A 20557-nucleotide genomic window follows, 5' to 3' on the forward strand; every position below is an offset into this window, starting at 1 on the left:
TTGCACCACTTTAATTCTCATTTTCCCTAGAAACAATAACAAAAGAGGCAGAATGCTCCATGCTATTATTCCAGTTATAGTGAGGCAATAATAAAAAGAAAGATATCTGATAATATAAAATTTTTATATCTGAATTAATATGAAAAAATCTCATATACTAATTAGAAATTAAAAACAACTTTTTAATAAAATCCTCTATATATTTCAAAATAGCAACTAATAACAGTTAACAAATCTTTTGAAAAATTGTATTACACTTACTTGTCCAGAAGCTGTAGCAATTATTATCACCACTAAAAAAATAGGTACAGCATGCTTCATCATTATCTGAAAAAAGAATAATTCTATTAGAAGTTAGTATATAATGAATGCTTGCATGCATCTTACTCATTGCAAACATATGATGGGTTGTATGCATAATATCTTGAGTGAGTACAATAACCTCTGTAATTACTATTTATTACAGGAAACTTTATTCATGGAAATAAGTGATATAATATATCAATTCTTTTATTAATATCTTACAGAGAACAAAATTTGCCAGGATTATTGAAAAATTCTTTAAAATTAAAGGTTAAATATTATAAAACCATTACGTAGAATTAATGTTATTTTATTTAAGATATAACAGTGCATTATTCATTTTAGTTTCATTATCATTCCCACAAGCTTGTGAACTCAAGAACAATAGAAATTATTCAACTTACCAAAATTGTTAAATGAATAAAACAATCATATACGAAAATGATGGTTTTTTTCTTTTTCAAATTTTTTTATTCCATGTCTGTCTACTGTTTATTTGTTGGAAGTCCTCACTCATGATGAAATATATATATAATCCCTTTTGTAATCAGAGTCATAAATGACACAAGAAGCTTTATTATGTAATGTAGATGCCAATTAAAAATGAAGTTTAAAAAATTCAAGCAAGAGTGATAATGACCGCCAGAATAACATGTCGTAAATGATCTTAAAAAAAAATATATAGTTTACAGCAAAACACCAAAACCTTTCTTAAAACAAATATCACAGTCAGAATCTTAAAAATAAAATATATTTTATTTAAAAAATAATAGCAAACATAAAATATATAAAATTTAAATAAACATAAATAAAATTTAACAAAGTGTAAGAGGGGTTTAAATTGCCCCTACTCAGATAACAATAAGATTACAGAAGTAAGATTCAAACTAAAATAATAAGATTAAAATTAAAATAATAAGAATGGTTAGTACTAGAAAACAGAACACGAATTCAAGAATTGAATTAAAAATCGATGGTTGGTGTCACATGGCAAATAATATTAAATTTTATTAAGTATATTGATACTTCTTAGGAATAACAATAACCGGTCTAAACCTTTTTTATTGCCTAGGATACGGTGAATGTTTCTCACCATTTTAGATTTACGATGCAGGGCCGCAAAACAAATACAATCTACAAGGATATGGCGCACAGTCAAACAGCAGTCATATCTTACACATGGTGGTAGGTTTTCTGAAGATATCAGATATCCGTGAGTTGGTAAGTCCTAATCGCAATCGTCAGAGGACCACTTCCTCTCAGCGAATTTTTTTATATGATGAGTCCCATGGCAACACGATATCCTTGATGTGTTGAAGTTCTACCGTAATCTACCGTAACAGTCTAGTCACCTTGCCACTTTGATTTAGAATTGGTTACGTTTACATAAATCTTTAGTTAACTGCATCATATACCAAATCACATGTTAAGGAGTCTGCAGTGAAATTATTAAAAAATTACACACTAGTATATAATAAAAACTTTTATACCAAGCACATACAATTAGAAATAATGAATGACACTCAACACCACTAAAACAACAGAAAATAAATTAAGATATAATAAATAAAACTAAAAAAATGATGAACCAATATAAAAAAAGAAGAAAATTAACAAATTTGAAATTAAGAGTCAAATAGATAATGCAGAATATTCACATCCAAGTTTACTATACACACATTGAGACAGTTAGTTCTGGAACATACAGTCAGTTCAACTTTCTTGTGTCATTCCCATTGTCTAGTAGGTTTATTGCCAGGTGAAATGTGTGGTAGTCAAGCCAAAGTTCATACTTTGAATTGAAATGTTATACCTACTCCTTCATGAACTGTAATCCTAAATAATCCTGGTACTCATTGTTCCTTGTAAACTAAGATATAGACCTCACTAGCTTATTCTGACACAGCTGTAAGGTGTAGACATTGCTTCTGCTCATGGTACCCCATAATTCAATCCCATAGGTCCATATAGACTTTTTGAGTATATCAGCAGCTTTAGACAAGGAAAAACAAGAACATCTGCCTAATTACCAGAACATTTCCTTTAACTTATATCAAGTTGCCTTCTCTTCTTTCTTATATGAATTTTCTTTGTTAGTCGAAGATCAAGATATGTATGACCTATGTACATCACACTATCAGTTTGAGAATTACAACACCATCTTGATGGATCCATGGACCTATCCTCATCGTGAATGTCACTTGGTTCAATTTTGCTTGGTTAATACATATTCTCCATGTACTCAACCATTTGTTGATTGTATGGTACGAGGGTTATTTTTTTTTTCAAGGTCCGATCTGTCACGAAATTAAAACCACAGTGAAAATAACAAATTTTTTATTTGTAACAAGTACTTACATTATGCTATTTCTCTACATAGTCGCCACTCCGATTTAGACATTTTTCGTAGCATGGTACCAACTTTCCAATACCCTCGTCATAGAACAGAGCCGCCTGTGTTTTCAGCCATGTTTCTACACTGATCTGCAGCTCGATGTCTGTGCCAAAATGTTGTCCTCCTAGCCAGCGTTTCATGTAAGCAAAGAGGTTAAAATCGACTGGAGCCAAGTCCGGGCTGTATGGTGGGTGATCAAATACTTCGCAACAAAAACGCTCCAGGAGCTTCTTTGTTACAGCTGTAGTGTGCAGCCGAGCATTGTCATGGAAAAACACAATGCCTGATGACAACATTCCTCTCCGCTTATTCTGAATTGCCCTTCGTAGATGTTGAAGGGTCACGCAGTATAAGGCTGCAGTGATGGTCGTACCATGTTCCATGAATTCCACCAAGAGAACTCCATTCCGGTCCCAGAACACAGTAGCCATACACTTTCTGTTGGAGAAGATTCGCTTGAACTTCTTTGGTTTACTGAGAGGATGAGAATGCATCCACTGTTTGAATTGTTCTTTTGTTTCTTCAGTTTCGAAATGGACCCATGTCTCGTCCCCTGTGACAATTTTGTTCAAAAAATCTTTCCTTCACTGTGGTAGCGCTGGAGAAAGGTTAGGGAGGCGTCCATTCTCATTGTTTTGTGATGGTCGGACAGCATCTTGGGAACCCATTACGCACACAGTTTGCGGTACTGAAGTCTCTCACTCACAACGGTGTAGAGAGCTGACTTTGAAATTCAGGAAACGAATCACTCAATACAGAAATTGTGAACTGACAATTTTCTCGAATTGCCTCATCCACTCGCTCAACGAGATCATCGGTTGACACTCGCTTCCTTCCCTGACCGCCTGTATCATGAACATCTGTATGTCCTGGTTTAAAGTTCCTGCACCATTGTCGCAGTTTGCTGTCACTAATTGAATTTTCACCGTATTATTCATCGATGAATGTCAGCTGCATTACACCCCTCAACCTGAAGAAATCGAAATTACCGCACGCACTTCACACTTGGCGGGAGATGCTTATTGTTGTAGACCTGTTTACATGCTAGCTGCGTATTCAGAACTAAACGAAGTGACGCGGCGTGATTGAAGGCCATACTAGAGACGCTGCGCAACACGTATGTTCAAAGGTTCATCCGATTTTTGCGCTGGTTTTTATTTCACGACCGATCAGACCTTGAAAAAAAAACCCTCATATGTTAATGTTTGAAAATTAACTGGTTCATTTAGGAAAGTTTTTTTAAGAAACCGACAGTTTTTGTTATACATGTGGGCATTGGGTGATAAAGCAACATTACCCCTTTTCTCAAGTGTTTGTATTTGGCATATTTTAAAAATAAATTTTACTGATACTGAATGTAAATTATATTTGATACCTCAATTAACATTAATTTTCATCGATTTCTTTTTTAATTATTTTCCCCATAACCAACCAGTACCTATAACTGGATTTTCTAATTCTATCTTGTAGCAAACTTCAAAACAAATAGATTTTGTTCTCTGAAGAATGCTGATAAAAAAAAAATATTTTTCAAGATATTTCAGAAAAAATTCATGTTTTCACATTCTTTTTTTAATTATTTGTTCTCAATTTTTCTGGCTTTACATTTTATGTCTGGACCCTTCCAATAATTTTTCTAATAGTATTCACCCACTCCAAATACCCTAGACTAAACTATGACTAGATTGCAAAAATCATTAGTTTGTAATTTGTGACATCAGTGAAAATGTTAGAAGATTAAAACACCAATAATATTTTAGACATTTACATTTATTGTAAAAATTTAAATTTAAGATTTATTGTAAAACATATTTTTAAATGTATAAAAAAGTATAAAGAATGTAGAACACAGGAAATTTTAGTTTTATGTTTTTAAAAAATGTTAATTTTATCTTACAAATTGTGGAATGATTGTATGCAGAACCTCACGTAATATTCTAAATCCCTCTATTTATGTTTACTGAACTTTTAAATAAAATGCATTCTAAAGAAGTTTTTATTCTGAAACCCCATTTTTGGCCCAACTTGTATACACTTTGTAAAAATTTTGGATATTAAAAAAAGAACTGCTGCATCCATTTGCATCAAGGACATGTTTGCCGTTTAAAATTTTTCCAGAATATCAGAAAGTATTTATTAAAAGTAATAAATTAATATCACTCTTTTAAGCACCAATAAAGGATGAACTATCAGCAAGAATGAACATAATGTAAACTGAAAAAGATACAAGTAAATAAATATACAGGTGTATCACAAAGTTCTCCCAGGACTTTAACTCCTGAAAATAAAGGAAAAAGTTCATATAAATATATATCCTAAATTGCTTCATTTGCAAGTTACAGCCAGTGAAAGGTTTTGCTCAAATTTCAGCTACTCTGGTGAAATGAGATCTTACTAAAATTTTTAGGATGTTAATTGAGGGGCAGAATTGGTGATATGGTTTTTGACCTAAAAAATTGATATTAAGTCCCAGAACCATATCTGATGTAGTTTTTTTAGAAATCTGAGGTGAAAACCAATAAATTGGGGTAAAATTTACATGTCATCCTTATCTCACTGGGCCAAGGGAAGGTTGCTTATTGGCCACTAGTTGAACAGATTACAACATACACATTAGGAAAATAGAATAAAATATTTACTCAGATAAAACAATTTTATATAAACTAAGTTTATTTTAACTTTTAAATAAAGAAGGGCTCATCTGGCTCTTTGTGGCCAAAAAATAAAAGATGAGTATAATGGTTTATGCCGTTCCATACTAACAATACCTTGTGATTCAAAAACAACTTCACAATTTTAAAAGTGTATAAAAATTTATTCAGATTACTTACTGATTCGGTTGAGTTCTCATTTCAGAGAAAAACATATCAAGTTTGTCACTCCAACATTCACTTTAGTTTGATATGACTTCCATTTGTAATGCACATACATCCCACCTGAAGTCAATTTCATTCCAGACTGTAGCCAGCAAGTCAGGCGTTACCTCTACTTTACAGCAGCTGCAGCATTAATTTGAAGTCTTAGCTCAATAAGAACTGTAGGCAAAGGAGTACTAGATAAACGCAATCTTTAATGAAACTCCAAAAGAAAAAATCTAGTGGAGTCAAATCTGGGGACCAAGGTAGCCATGCAACAATCCTTCATAACCAGTCCACTGACCTGGGAATCGTGTATCAAGAAAATCTTGCATTTTTAGATGGTAGTGAAAATGTCCGATCTTGCTGACAATAACTGTGTTCATCTTGGTCATCATAATCATTATCATCTGAGGAATTAGAAAATTTTAAAGAATGTCCAAATAAATGATACCATTTACAGTTGCCTCCTGGAAGAATGGGCTGTACAGTTTTTGTTTGCTTAGGACACAAAAAAAATTGACCTTAAGACTATCACGAATGTGCTGCTAGGTTTCATGAGGATTTTTAACTACCATTCAGCAGTTGTGGATGTTTACTTTGCCAGTAATATGAAACACTGACACGTCACTAAAAAAGTATCATTGTCTGTAATTCTATCCATAATTCCACACAAAACTACAGCCACACAACTTTGTTTTCATCTGTAATGTATTGAACCATGGCTAGTTGGTATGGCTTCTAGTGCAATTGTTTACATAATACACTCCAAACAGTCGTTTATAAAATGCCAGTCATACATGACCCACATCAAATAGATTTCTTCAGCTTACGTCTAAAGCTTTCTCTAATTTGTTCTACGGCTGCTTCAGGGATGTGTGGATAGCCTGGTGATTTTGTTTGTTAACAGAACAACTTGTCTTAACAAAGGTTTGGTGCCAAGAGTAAATTGTATGCCTACTAGGAGGGTCCCTACCATACTCTCCATGAAAATTAAATTGAACTGCAGCTGTTGGCTGCAAATCATGAAACCAAAACACACAGCGAGCACATTCCTCACCAATAAATGTATCAATTTTTAGCAATACAGGTGGCTGAATTCAGTACTAATGAACTACTTTCATGTGTTTTGATGTTTTTTTCTAAGAAATGAGTTCTCAAACCAACGTAATTTAACTAAATAAATTTTTATATGCTTTTAATGATGTGAAGTTCTTTCTGAATCACCTGGTATTGTACAGGGGAGAAGAAAGTGTTCAGACCCCAGAAATTTCCCGCAAACACAGTTTTTTCGATCAGAAATTTCCCCAAAACTAAGGTGATGGTTTATTACATTTTACCAACCAATTTATTGTATGTGATTCGTTATAAAAAGAGAAGTAATAAAAATACATGGGTTGCAGACACTTAATTTATTCAAAAAATTATCTGATGAACAAGAAATACGTTAATAATCACAATTCAACAAACACAATAGTCTGTATTGTGATGTTGAGAAAAAAATATTGGCTGTACTGTGATGGCTTCAAGGGAAGATGACCACTGAAGAGGGCACTGAAATAAAATAAAGGTGCTAGGCTTAATCTAAGAGACATGTTAAAAAAAGATTACTTATTAAGCCAATTATTTGAATACAAATCAGGACCCGACAGGTAAATAATCGTAATCCAATGGAATTACCATCACTTACCTCTCAGGTGCTGAAATTTATCCTGTTTGATTTTTAGAATATACATAAATATTGTAGGGCTAATAAAAAATCTTCTGATTAGATGTCTGTAGGATTGCTTAAATATTTTCTTAAAGGTACAGTATTAAAAATTGTTTTAATATTATGATAAAATTAATAATACTTCATAAAGACAATTACCTGTAATGAGTGCAGTGATGCAAGTCATTAAGAAAAGGCAGTCTTCCGTTATCTCTGTGGAGACTGTAAATGACTTTTGATGTTTTGAATATTTTTATACAATTGGTTGAGGAAAATTTTGTAAAATGGTATTTTCCACCATTAAAGTATCTGTCCAAAGATCTCTTTAAAAAAGGTGTGATGCATGATGAATGGAGGACCATTCCATGAAATAAATACTTCTTGAAAATAAGTGTCAAATTTTACATTTCGGTTGTGTATATGGTTGCCAATGACTGATTAACAGATTCATGTACATCCTCATTACAGATTTTTAAGCTGTTTTCAAGGAGAAAAATTGTTTCTGAGATTTCAGTGTTTGTAAATAGTTCTTTGATCACTCTGTTGTCTTACTCAATTAAAGAAGGGTTTTGGCCTCATTTGAAGAATCAAGCATTTTTTTGAAAGATTGCTCTTCATAATTTTCAACTGTAAAAAAAAGAACTTAACATCAAAGTTGCACCCTTGATTTATTGATCAAATTTGTTAAAACTGCTAAAGATTCAAGTGTATCTGCATCCGATTCTTCTGCTATTCTTAGGAACTTGCTACTAAAACATTCATATATTTTCTTTAGTAGGAGGCTCACTAATTTTCATTTCGAATTGACAATGCTACATAAAGGTTTTCTTGTTTTTTTTCTAGAACTAATGAAGGTTTTTTCATTTGAATAAATTTCTTCTCCATCTTGAAATTGTTTCTGAGTTTTTGAACAGCTTGATCTCTCTAGATCATCAGGTAGTAAACATTCTTTGTAAATATTGTTATTTAAGCTTTCAAGTTCCTTAAAAAAGATGGAAAATTCCCCTCACTTAATTTTGCACTTTGCATTTCAATTTCCATTTTCTTCAGCGAGTTTTTCATTGAAGTGTAATAATCAAAAACTGTCCAGATACATACGTTTACAATTTCTCTGGTGCAACTAAATTCATCACCAATTTTAAAATATCAATTGCCCAAGTAGCTGGTAAATGAATTCAGGTTTAGAAAATTTTATCAGCTCTACTTAATCTTCAGTGTTTTTGCCTTTTTTGTGTGCATTTAGTTTCCTTTTTTTTGCAAAGCAATGAAAAATAATTTTAAATCTCTTTAAAATTTTCCATAAACTCTCAATTCATTCTGAACAAAATCAGTTTGTAGGAATGATTTAGGGTGTAACATATTACTTGTAGTTTATCTGTTAATGTAATTAATTACCATAGCCAATTCCCCAGTTGTAATTTTTCATTACATTTCCTACTGTTTGAGCTTGACTGTTATTAAACCCAGAAAAAGTGTTGTCTTTGTGAACGCCATTTAAAACACATTCTAATCTATGTGCTAAGTCCCACACAGGGAGGAAAAACTCATGATTGAACCCTTCACAAAGCAGGGCCATTTTTGTATCTACAAAATATTGTCCACCAAAAGCCATGCCATTTAATTGTTCTTTTATTTTAATACTAAAATTCTCCACAGCATTTGAGTTTCTGAACAAGAACATCACCCTTATGTGAAGTGCCACATGGTGACATATCAATAATAATACAAGTCTGAACACCATCAATTAATGGTCAGACATGTACGGTGAAGTTCGGTTATTTTATAAACAGTAAGAGATACTAAAAACAAAAGGTTTGTTACAGGATTTTTGGTACGCAAAAAAAATCTAAAATTTTGCTTTCATGATAAAAAATATGTTTTTCTGAATTCTCTGTAAAATTCCTTGGAGTGATTAAGCTCACCAATATCAGCATCATTTAATAAATTTAGACTTAATTATCTTTATTTTCCACCCTTATCTTCTTTAATGGCACTATAAGCTGCTCAGACCAACCTCTTCATGTCCTTTCTGCAAAATTACATTTCTTTTCTCAGTTGCTTCAGAAAAGTCAATACACCATTTATGAGCAGATGATTGTAAGTGGCCAATTAAATGGGTTTTGAAATTTCAAAACTGTACGTGCTGAACCAGTTGAATTAACTGGTGTTCACTTGGTAGAGAGAAAATACCAAAAGTGGCAGATTTAAAAGAATCACTACCTCCTTGGGAATGGTTTTATAATGCTCTACACATGGGGAGCAAAGTACTTGTGCCTATATATTCTGCTAAGCACAGCATTAGCTGACAAATATCTGGAAGCGATTTGCTTATCCCAATTAATATGGGTTTTGCATCAAATTATTCATTTATCTCAACTGAAGTGTTGGCCTAGACAAGTGAACTAAATGGGCCTATTTCAATAGTTTTAACCTGATTCTGATTTAATTGTTCATAAACTTTTTTATTAAGGCCGGGTATCACCTGATTTATAGTTGATAACTGTTCAAAAACATTAGGATAAATAGTTGGCTGGTTAGAGATAGACATGTTATCGCCAACATCGGTATTGTTTTGCCCACAAGATAAGTCTGATTTAGTACAAAGTGATTGTGATTCATCAAGTTTTATTTGTTTGTATAAAAATTCTATGCTACTTATTTCATCAGTCACAATTTTTTTTTTTTTTTAAATAGAGAAATCCTAGCTTGAGCTTTACTTCTTGGTTTTTCATTTGCATGCTCATTTACAAAATGATTTCCAAATTTATCGCGTATGCCGCACCAGTCACAAAACGCACAGTTTATGTCTTCCTTACTTTTAAATGTTGACACAGTTAATCAATATAAAATTACAATATTTTATACTTGCTATACTGAATATGATATGTATCACTATTAAAAGTCACTTAACTACTTCACTATTAAAAGAAAACAATATGCTTGCAGCCAGCCAACTAATAAAAACAAATAAACACTATTGCCTACCCAAAAGCAACTAAATGAATAGTGCAGTAGAGAGGATATGAGACACACTCACTGGTAACCACAATGTGTCCCTTGCCTGTCGCAATTTGAGTCTATGAGTCATCGCTCACCAAGAATGACGTTGCTACCTTTGTTCTCATTATGCCTAATGCTCAATAGGATGAATGTATAAAAATGATGTGAATACAACATCCTTTGATATTTACATCATGATTTCTATTTTTCACGACTGTTAAAAATTTCCCTGGACAGCACAAATTTCCCCTGTTCGCACAAATTCTGCTCCCCTGGTATGTATTGAACTAACTTGTTTACAATACTGTATTACCTAATTCAGCATGAAATTATATTTTGTGTGTTTTGGTATTTATAAAAACCCCAATTTTACATCACATAAGCATCAATTTATTTCTAGTCCAACCTTGACAGTAGTTTTTCAAGTGATCAAACCCAGAATTCAAGTCCTAAAAATTTATGCATATAAAAGTAAGAATTCATTCTCAATCAGACAATTATTCATATATTATTAATTAGGTCTGACCCATATTCAAAATGCATGAATTATAAGGAAATTTTAAGCCAAAAACAGTATACCACACCTTTTTGAGGACTAAAGTCAACCAACTTATAAATTTAAGTTTATCAGTATTATTAGATACTGTGTTATATCTAACAAATAAAACGATAAACATAAAATTAATAAATCAATAACAAAACAAGTTTGATTTTTGTTTCATCTTTTATGACCACATAGGATCATTTTAGTCAGTCCATTTCCAACTCTCTTTGAAGGGACTGTTTGGGCCTTGCAAACCTCCCAGTACATTTTCATACTTTCCGATCTCAGTGACCTTTCTAGTGTTAAGCTTCTTTCTCGTGAGTGTAAAGTCAGCGTTATGATCTTGATTTTTTTAAATTTTATCTTGTGTGCGGAGTTAAGTCAATTTCCTTCATTTCTTCTCTTATTTCTCTGATCCATCTGCATCCTATGTCAAAATTGTACTAGCTGTTTTAGAAGTCTCAAATCTTGTATCCTCATATTGTGTCCAAAGAATCTTATATGATGTAACATTTAAAGGCAGGTCCTTCTACATGCTGCCTCTACTTGCCTCCTCTATCTCATTCTTATAACCCGGCATTAAGAATACATGCTACTCTTTTCCACAAAGTAAGACCTCCAATTGATACTGCTTGTACTGGTTATTAATTTTATTTTGGTATTAATTACTATTGCTATTATTTATTTAAATTTGTCGTTTAATTATTAATTTCATCTGCAATTTATTTAAACTATTATATAAATTATTTTGTATAAAATCATTTTGTTATAAGTTTATAAATAGTACGAACTTAATATCTCTAATATTGTTTATAATAAATAATAATTATATTACTTTCACTCACATTTCTTTAACATATTTTTTTTTTTTTGTACAATTTAATGCTTTTATTTTGTAGGGAAACAAAGCTCAAAAGAATATTAGTTATTAGTGTGCACATGCTATTTAGAAATAATTTTCATAAATAACTACGCAATATCAAAGAAAATCATAATATTATAGCCTATAATAAACAACTCGTTTCATATTCTTTTGTATATGTCACTGTTTCTCTTTATTTATAGCAAAACTTAGTTTAATTCGTTAACGCCTTTTCCTTTCTTTTTCCTGTTTAGCCTCCAGTAACTACAGTTTAGATAATTCTTTAGAGGATGATATGTATGAGTGTAGTCTTGTACATTCTCAGTTCGACCATTCCTGAGATGTGTGGTTAATTGAAACCCAACCACCGGTATCCACGATCTAGTATTCAAATCCGTGTAAAAATAACTGGCTTTACTAGGACTTTAACGCTCGACTTCCAAATCAGCTGATTTGGGAAGACGCGTTAACCACTACACCAACCCGGTGGGTTAATCCGTTAACGCCTAGCAATGCCAAATGACACCTGCAATTCTTTGTTTTCTACAAGCCTTAATTTCAGAGGTGCTGTTAGTATAATACAATTTTAGTGCTTTGTAAGGTTATTAACAGAGGGTACAATTATTACTATTTTGAATATGCCAGTTAGTATGATTGTATGTTCTGTTTTGGTGACTTCATGTTGTACTCTGGTTATAAAGGAAAACCCACCAAGGTAAGTAATGAAATTTCTTTATTAGTTCTTATAATTTTTTTCTGCCAAATGTCTCATTACCTTGGTTAGTGATCCTAAAAATCAAATAACATTTAGTTTTGCAACAATCCAGATAGTTATTAAGTGTAACCACACATAGTGGGTGTCAAGTGGCAATGCTAAGTGCCTACACTGCTAATTTTGTTAGTCATTTTAATGTTTTTATTTTTTTAAATATTATTTTTAGACATTTATTTCAAATAATCTTCATGTTTTTTGATTCTCATAAATAAGAATGAAAATTAAATATGACTATCATAATCACAGCTATTATGTCTAACACAAAGAAAAATACTACCGTAATACACCTTGTAAAAAGAATTTTTTTAAATTTCTACTACAAATGCACCATTAAAAATATGTAGGAAAATCTTTCCTATATTATTCATAAAATAACTTTTCATTATTAATTTTTTTTTACAAAAAAAGAATATATGAAACAGATTCGCAATAGTACTTTTCAGGTCTCTGAATGTAAATTAAATATTAATGATACTAGAAGATGAAGTTCTTATTCCTCCTGTTGAATCTATATTTATTGAACCACCTGATCCTGCACTACATTCAAATGAAGATGATGGTGGGCTGATAAATAACAACTTATTTATCAGTCCACCACGTCAGTAGCTGATGTTTCTCAAGAGAAAAGTCAGCTACTCGCTCGCTGATGCTGAAGTATTTTTTTCAGATTAGCAGAGAATTGGAGCTGATGAGTCTACTGGCTTTGTACTTGAAAACATACCTGTCAGTCAATAGAAATGATTCAAATAGCCCTTCTTGTTCAAGTCATAATAATAACTTGAAGGAAGTATTACTTCAGTGTCCTGTATTAGGCCTAAAGCACCACCACGTAAAAAAACAAAAAAAATTGTTTTTTTTTGTTGACGATGACATATCGGAGCACCACATACTTTTTATACAAAATATCATGAAATGTCTCCATGTGATATTTTCAAGTTTTTTTTGATAATGAGGTCCTAAATATATCTGTAACTGATATTAATCGTAACGCCCTAACACAAATAATCTGAATCCTTTCATCTCAAAGTAACAAATAAAAGTATCTTGGTAAACTAACTGTGTCTGGTTACAACATACGAGGCATTTTCATAAAGTAGGGGCCATTTGGTCATTAAAAAATGAACTCTCTTACTTTTCCACATAATCACCATTCAGTTCTAAGCACTTTTCATAACGCTGCATCGGTTTCTTTCATCCCTCTGCACAGAATTTCACCGCCTGGGAATTGAACCAGTTGACAATGGCAGTCCATTGTCAACTCTTAATGGCAGATCTCATAATGGAAAATGACTGAAAATAATTAGTTCAAATAATGGCAACCACTACTTGTGACCATTTTTTTTACAGGTAACCATGTGTTATCATGTACAGAAAAAATTAAACTTCAATTTGGTATATAATTTTTTTGAAAAACACTAACGTAAATAATTAATAACATACCTGTTTACACCGGGCAACTTGGAAGGCTACGACTGACTGAGAGCTAGTAACCAATTTTTTTTTACATTCTTCACATAATTTTCTATCAAATGATGTTTAATTCACTTAAGAAGAATATAGTTGCGATTCGTTAAAATAAATTAACAATATATTTAATTAAAGGTAACTGCGACAATTTTTGGTAGGCAACCTGGCAGTAATGTATTAAATTATCATTAATTATTCATTTAAATTGAGTTTCAGTAATAAAACAGATACCTGCAGAAATCAGCTGCCGGATCTTGTACTACTAACAGTATAGGATATCTACAGGTTGGCAGCTTTTATTTAAGTGATAGTCCTGCAAGAGATTACAAGTTAATGAGGCTGTCATTTTTTTCATAAAACTGTATTGTCTTTGTTTAATTTTTAAAACAGAGCTTTAATAGTATAGTATGTCGGTCGGCAGCTACTATTACAAAGACAAAATTTAAGCAGCCACTAATTAAAAAATGACTACACTATTTCAAGCCATATGGGAACTTTGCCGATACAATTTCATGATATCTAGGACCACAATATCATAAGATTAATCTGAAATGCTGAAGAAGTATTGCAAGGCAGTTCAAAATAAATGACAAGGTGCTTAGAAAGAGTGGTGTTCTTCTTCTTCTTCTAGATGAAAAAATATCTGGGTATTGTCATGCAGACACGTACTTCACATATCTCCTACAATTAACCTAAATTCAAAAATTACTTTTAAGATGAAAATTTACCACGGTGTATTACAAATCCTGAAGAAATTGCCTTCATTAACTCAAATCTGTTAGCAAGAATGAGTTATATGAACAACTTAGCGATCACACTGCTGATAATTACCCCTTATGCACTAGCAAATAGTTACATTCTCATTGACAATGTTTATGAAGTAATGTCATTTTTATAAAAGTAAACTTATGCACGCTTATACTTTTCTACGATTTACTAACAGCAGTGTGTTTCCAAAAATGTATTTACAGCAACTTCAAGAAGGAAAACAAATTTTTTCTCTCAGAACTTTTAGTACTCATGACAAGTACTGACAAATGGACCTAAATGATACATATACAGATAATTTATAGTACAAATAATTTTGACAGTATTCTTGTTATGATTATATTTTACGTTCTCTTCCTATTTTTAATTAATTTATGAAATGTATAATGCAAAGGAAATGATAACATGCTATAGCAGCTACAGAGATTAACTCATTATTTTATTTTGAAAAGCAAAAATTAGGTCCTAAAACAATTTTAAAACATAAATAGCATAAATATAAAATATAGATCAGATAACAGGAAAAAGGTAGCAGCAAGTAATTATTTATTATCATTCATAACTAGTATAACTTAATTGTAAAAAGTTTTTAAAATTTAACATCTTAATTTTGCCAATGGCGCAGAAATCAGATCAAAATCTTTCATCAGTCATCACTAGCTTACAAAGGCATTTCCTGAACCTATATTCTTATATCACACTGTTTCAACATTTCAACTGATATTCACAAAGTATATATATATATATTTATTTATTTTATTAGATGAAACCAAAGTACAGAATAAATAAAATTGGATGATTTACCTTATTAAAGTAAGTTCAGTTAAATGAACATGCGTAATTGCTTTACTTAAAATTATTTTTATTTGATTTTAATTTTATGATTTGATGTAAAATTTTTACTTCCTTGTACAAAATAAAGGAAGTACGTGAAAAATTTTGGTTTCCAGATTTCAACAGAAATATCCATTTTGACCATCCCTGAATCCATTTTGTATCTCGCATAACTCAAAATGATTAGTCATGAGATTTTGAATTTAGGACTATTTTAACATCTACTTGTGCACCTCCCGATTTGATTGCAATGGACAATCAAGTATCCAAAAAAGCCCAAAATCCATAAACATTAGATTTTGGACTTTTTCTTAACTGCAGTAATAAGCCCTTATTGAGAGCTTTTCAACGATACATCATAAGCGGTAATTATTTTAATTGGTTTCTGAGTTATAGCCAAATGAAATTTTAATTAATGAAATATTTGGATCTCAGAAAGAGGAAGGCATATATCGGTTCGAATCAGACTTCATCTCCGTCTTTTAACTTCTTTTTTTTAATTTAAATATATTGATTTATGAATAATTATTAAACACTCATTGTAAAAAAAAAATTACGATCAATAACAACAAAAAATATGAAAAAATGTCGTTTTTAATGAAATAAAATTTTATGTACTTTTCATTTTAAAAAAAAAAAGTAAATGTAACTTAATAGGCATACAAAGAAGTCATGTGTTGCCCACATCAGATTTTTAATGTTATTTTTAATTTTAATTAATTTTTCACATTTTATATTTTGTTTTCATTTTTAATTGAACTGAATAAAAAGTTAAAATAAATGCATGACAAGTTATTATATTTTTATGAAGTGTGTAATGTAATTTGAGATGAATAAATGTATATGTAATGCAGCTGATGATGCGAGTAAATCGCAAAAGCGCTCCTATATATATAGTGGAATAAGGTAAGACATCATCCTACTTTATTTATTCTGAACTTTGACTGATCTAATAAAGTAAAATAAATATATTGTATATAATACAGAGGTGTATTATTCTTAAAAGAATTGAATTTAAAAAGATAAATAACTGGAAGTCAATGTGGTTAAAAAAAAGCACACACACTTTAAAAAAGAGTTAATAGAATTTCTTTATTAATAACAAAGTTAAGTAGAAAGTAGTTCACAATGCACAGAAATCTGTTTCTTTATATTTTCTAAAAGAATGATTTTTTTAATCTTACCATGACTTTTTATTAGTTTCTCCTCAGATGTTTTGCCAAATTTTTGACAAAATTTATTTTTGGCACTGACCTCGTTTCTATTTACTTTTACAATCTGAAAAGTAAATTTTACTTATTAATTGTGAATAAAATACAAAAATGAGAAGGAAATTATATTAAGTTCTGTTTAAACATAAATTATAATTAACTTTTTTAATTATTATTTTTTTAATCAACTTTTATAAATGTTGCAAAATGGATAAATAAATTCACTGGGCGTTATGAACACACTATGAACGGGCATTGTCCCTCATGAAGTAAGCTCACTGAAGAACAGAAAACAAAATTAACAGCAAGAAAAAATTATACAGTAATTACATTTACCTTAAAAATTTAACAACATATATAAACTGATTTTGTAATTTAATTTTTTTATTTCATTAGCTAGGTACATACGAAGCAAAAAATTGCACAGATAAATAATCTTGATGACCAAATTTAAGACGCTCACTGCAGAGCAATAAATTGGACAAGATAAATCGTTCTAAATTATCAGTAAATTTGTGAATAAATAACATATTTTTATAGTAATGATACCAAAGAAAGCAGGGGCAGATAAATGTGACGAATACAGAACAATTAGTTTAACTAGTCATGCATCAAAAATCTTAACTAGAATTCTATACAGAAGAATTCAGAGGAGAGTGGAGGAAGTGTTAGGAGAAGACCAATTTGGTTTCAGGAAAAGTATAGGGACAAGGGAAGCAATTTTAGGCCTCAGATTAATAGTAGAAGGAAGATTAAAGAAAAACAAACCAACATACTTGGCGTTTATAGATCTAGAAAAGGCATTCGATAATGTAGACTGGAATAAAATGGTCAGCATTTAAAAAAAATTAGGATTCAAATACAGAGATAGAAGAACAATTGCTAACATGTACAGGAACCAAACAGCAACAGTAACAATTGAAGAACATAAGAAAGAAGCCGTAATAAGAAAGGGAGTCCGACAAGGATGTTCCCTATCTCCGTTACTTTTTAATCTTTACATAAACTAGCAGTTAATGATGTTAAAGAACAATTTAGATTCGGAGTAACAGTACAAGGTGAAAGGATAAAAATGCTACGATTTGCTGATGATATAGTAATTCTAGCGGAGAGTAAAAAGGATTTAGAAGAAACAATGAACGGCATAGATAAAGTCCTACGCAAGAAATATCGCGTGAAAATAAACAAGAACAAAACAAAAGTAATGAAATGTAGTAGAAATAACAAAGATGGACCGCTGAATGTGAAAATAGGAAGAGAAAAGATTATGGAGGTAGAAGAATTTTGTTATTTGGGAGGTAGAATTACTAAAGATGGACGAAGCAGGAGCGATATAAAATGCCGAATAGCACAAGCTAAACGAGCCTTCAGTAAGAAATATAATTTGTTTACGTCAAAAAAAATGTCAGGAAAAGATTTTTGAAAGTGTATGTTTGGAGTGTCGCTTTATATGGAAGTGAAACTTGGACGATCGGAGTATCTAAGAAGAAAAGATTAGAAGCTTTTGAAATGCGGTGCTATAGGAGAATGTTAAAAATCAGATGGGTGGATAAAGTGACAAATGAAGCGGTATTGCGGCAAATGGATGAAGAAAGAACCATTTGGAAAAATATAGTTAAAAGAAGAGATAGACTTATAGGCCACATACTAAGGCATCCTGGAATAGTCGCTTTAATATTATTGGAAGGACAGGTAGAAGGGAAAAATTGTGTAGGCAGGCCACGTTTGGAATATGTAAAACAAATTGTTAGGAATGTAGGATGTAGAGGGTATACTGAAATGAAACGACTAGCACTAGATAGGGCATCTTGGAGAGCTGCATCAAACCAGTCAAATGACTGAAGACAAAAAAAAAAAAAATAACATATTGATGTAAAAAAGTAAGTTTAATTTTAACAATTTATCTCTTTTAGAAAGATTTGAGCAACTTATATGTGAAAATTGATGTTTTGAAATTTCAAAACAGTTTTTTTTCACTTGAAATACAATGTTTGGATGTTTTATTTATTGTAATTATAGGTTCCACTCTGTTGTCTTTGTTTTTGCTTACTTACAGTAATGTGAATAAGTTACAGTACTGTCTTCAACTAAATCCAATTCAACCAATAATTCTAAATTGTCATTATTATTGTCTGGAAGCTCAAGTAAGTCTTTTAACAGTGTGTTCTACCCTTTTCCTGATCACCACACTGGATCAGTTGTAACATCATCAGTTATAAACATTAGCAAACCAAAGTACCACAGCTTAGGTACATATGTATCTATTGTATCCTAATTTTTTCTGGATTATTTGTTCTCCAGTATATTTCTATAACACAGTTTAAAATTTCTTTGATGAAGTTTCATTGATAATTTATAACTGCTCACAAAATATGAATAAATCTGATATCAATAATACCAAAAATAAAATATACAATAAAAGGAACTTTTTACTACATTGGAAGTGAAATATGAAGTGTTATAAAATAAACAGCGCTATCTATAGTATGAAATATCTTTCAAGAATTTATATGTATGCAAGCTAACGAGAGATTGGTTCATTCAAGAGCACCAACAAACAGATTTTTTTTAATTGTGGCAGAAAATCTCTCAGATCGCTTGATAAACCTTTGTGTGTGTATCAATTACCAATATTTCTTTTCAAAAATGTATTGCTCAATTGCTTGTAAAACACCCACAAAAAGGTTTTTTTATACATCACCAATAGCCAAATCTGCAAATAAACTTCTTTTCGACCTATGTATGTCTAGCCTTTTCAACAATAAGATGGGATTATAAAAATTACACATTAATCAATACCCATACTCTGAAGATAATAAATGGAACACAAAAAAAAATTTTAGAAACTGTTGAAAACAAAATCTATAAATACTTAAAGACCATATCATAATTTTACAGGAAGTTTTAACGCACAAACTGGCAAATAAAACCGACCATAAAAGATCAAACAAAAATGAATTGAGTAATGTAAAGCACTCAGCATGAAATTAACATCCACTTTATTTAAGAAGCTCAACAGTAAACATGACAATCCCCTAACCCAAAAAATTCTGAACTGACGATGTTAATACTTCCTTTAAAAATTATGAACAATCCAAAATTTTTAGTCAAAAGAATGGAAATATTGAAACCGATCAATACCACATAACACACCAGATAAGACTTATCCACAATCAAAATTAACAAATGGTCACCTAAAAGAATCAGATTTGATATTGAAAATTTAATAAATAATCCAGAAACTATTTCAAATTCAAAAAATCTATCAAACAGTAAAGCAAAAGATTGGAAAACAGTAAGCGAAACTAAGAATAATAACCAAAGATATGTCCTCTACAAAGAGGAAGCGAAAGAATAAAAGACAGGATAATAAAGTAATCTTCCAAGAAAAACAAAAACTATTTAAAATTTACATCAATCTGCAAAAAACCACACAAAATAATCAGAACGAATATAAGAAAATATGAGGAGAATCAACTGGAACAAATAGAACATAACTTCAAAAAAAAAAGAAAAATTTACACAAAACATTCCAAGGAAAACTTACCAACCATAAAACCACCCAACCTTTGCTTCAAAGATAAAAAAGGAAAATTACATATTAAAAACAAACACAAGTGCAAAATTCTAGCAAAATCCTTTGAGAAAAACTATTACAACACATGTACATTTGAAAAAAAGGAATGGAAATCAGTGAATATCAGTGGTTCAAAAAAACCTGAAAGAAATTAAAAGATCTGAAGAAATAGTACAATACAGAACAACAGTCAGAGAACCTGTTAAGGGTTTCTAACTGTACTTCTTGTACTTCCAATTTATTTAATACAATTTC

The 20557-nt window shown here is 30.9% G+C and overlaps 1 protein-coding gene across 2 annotated transcripts in view; it reads right to left on the reverse strand.

The window, feature by feature from the left end:
• Positions 1–290: 290 nt before the first annotated feature.
• TBPH (TAR DNA-binding protein-43 homolog) overlaps positions 291–20557 on the reverse strand; it is a 113424-nt gene continuing 93157 nt past the window's right edge. The window contains exons 6-7 of one of the 2 annotated variants that reach the window (XM_075354011.1): positions 16699–16792; positions 291–327 (exon numbers count right to left, since the gene is read on the reverse strand). The gene's annotated coding sequence lies outside the window, so the exon portion shown is untranslated. Of the gene's footprint in view, positions 328–16580; positions 16793–20557 lie in introns of those variants that run through there. The other variant, XM_075354004.1, reaches the window with a different exon arrangement.

Source organism: Lycorma delicatula, chromosome 1, assembly GCF_047948215.1.
Source record: "Lycorma delicatula isolate Av1 chromosome 1, ASM4794821v1, whole genome shotgun sequence".
NCBI lineage: Eukaryota > Metazoa > Arthropoda > Insecta > Hemiptera > Fulgoridae > Lycorma > Lycorma delicatula.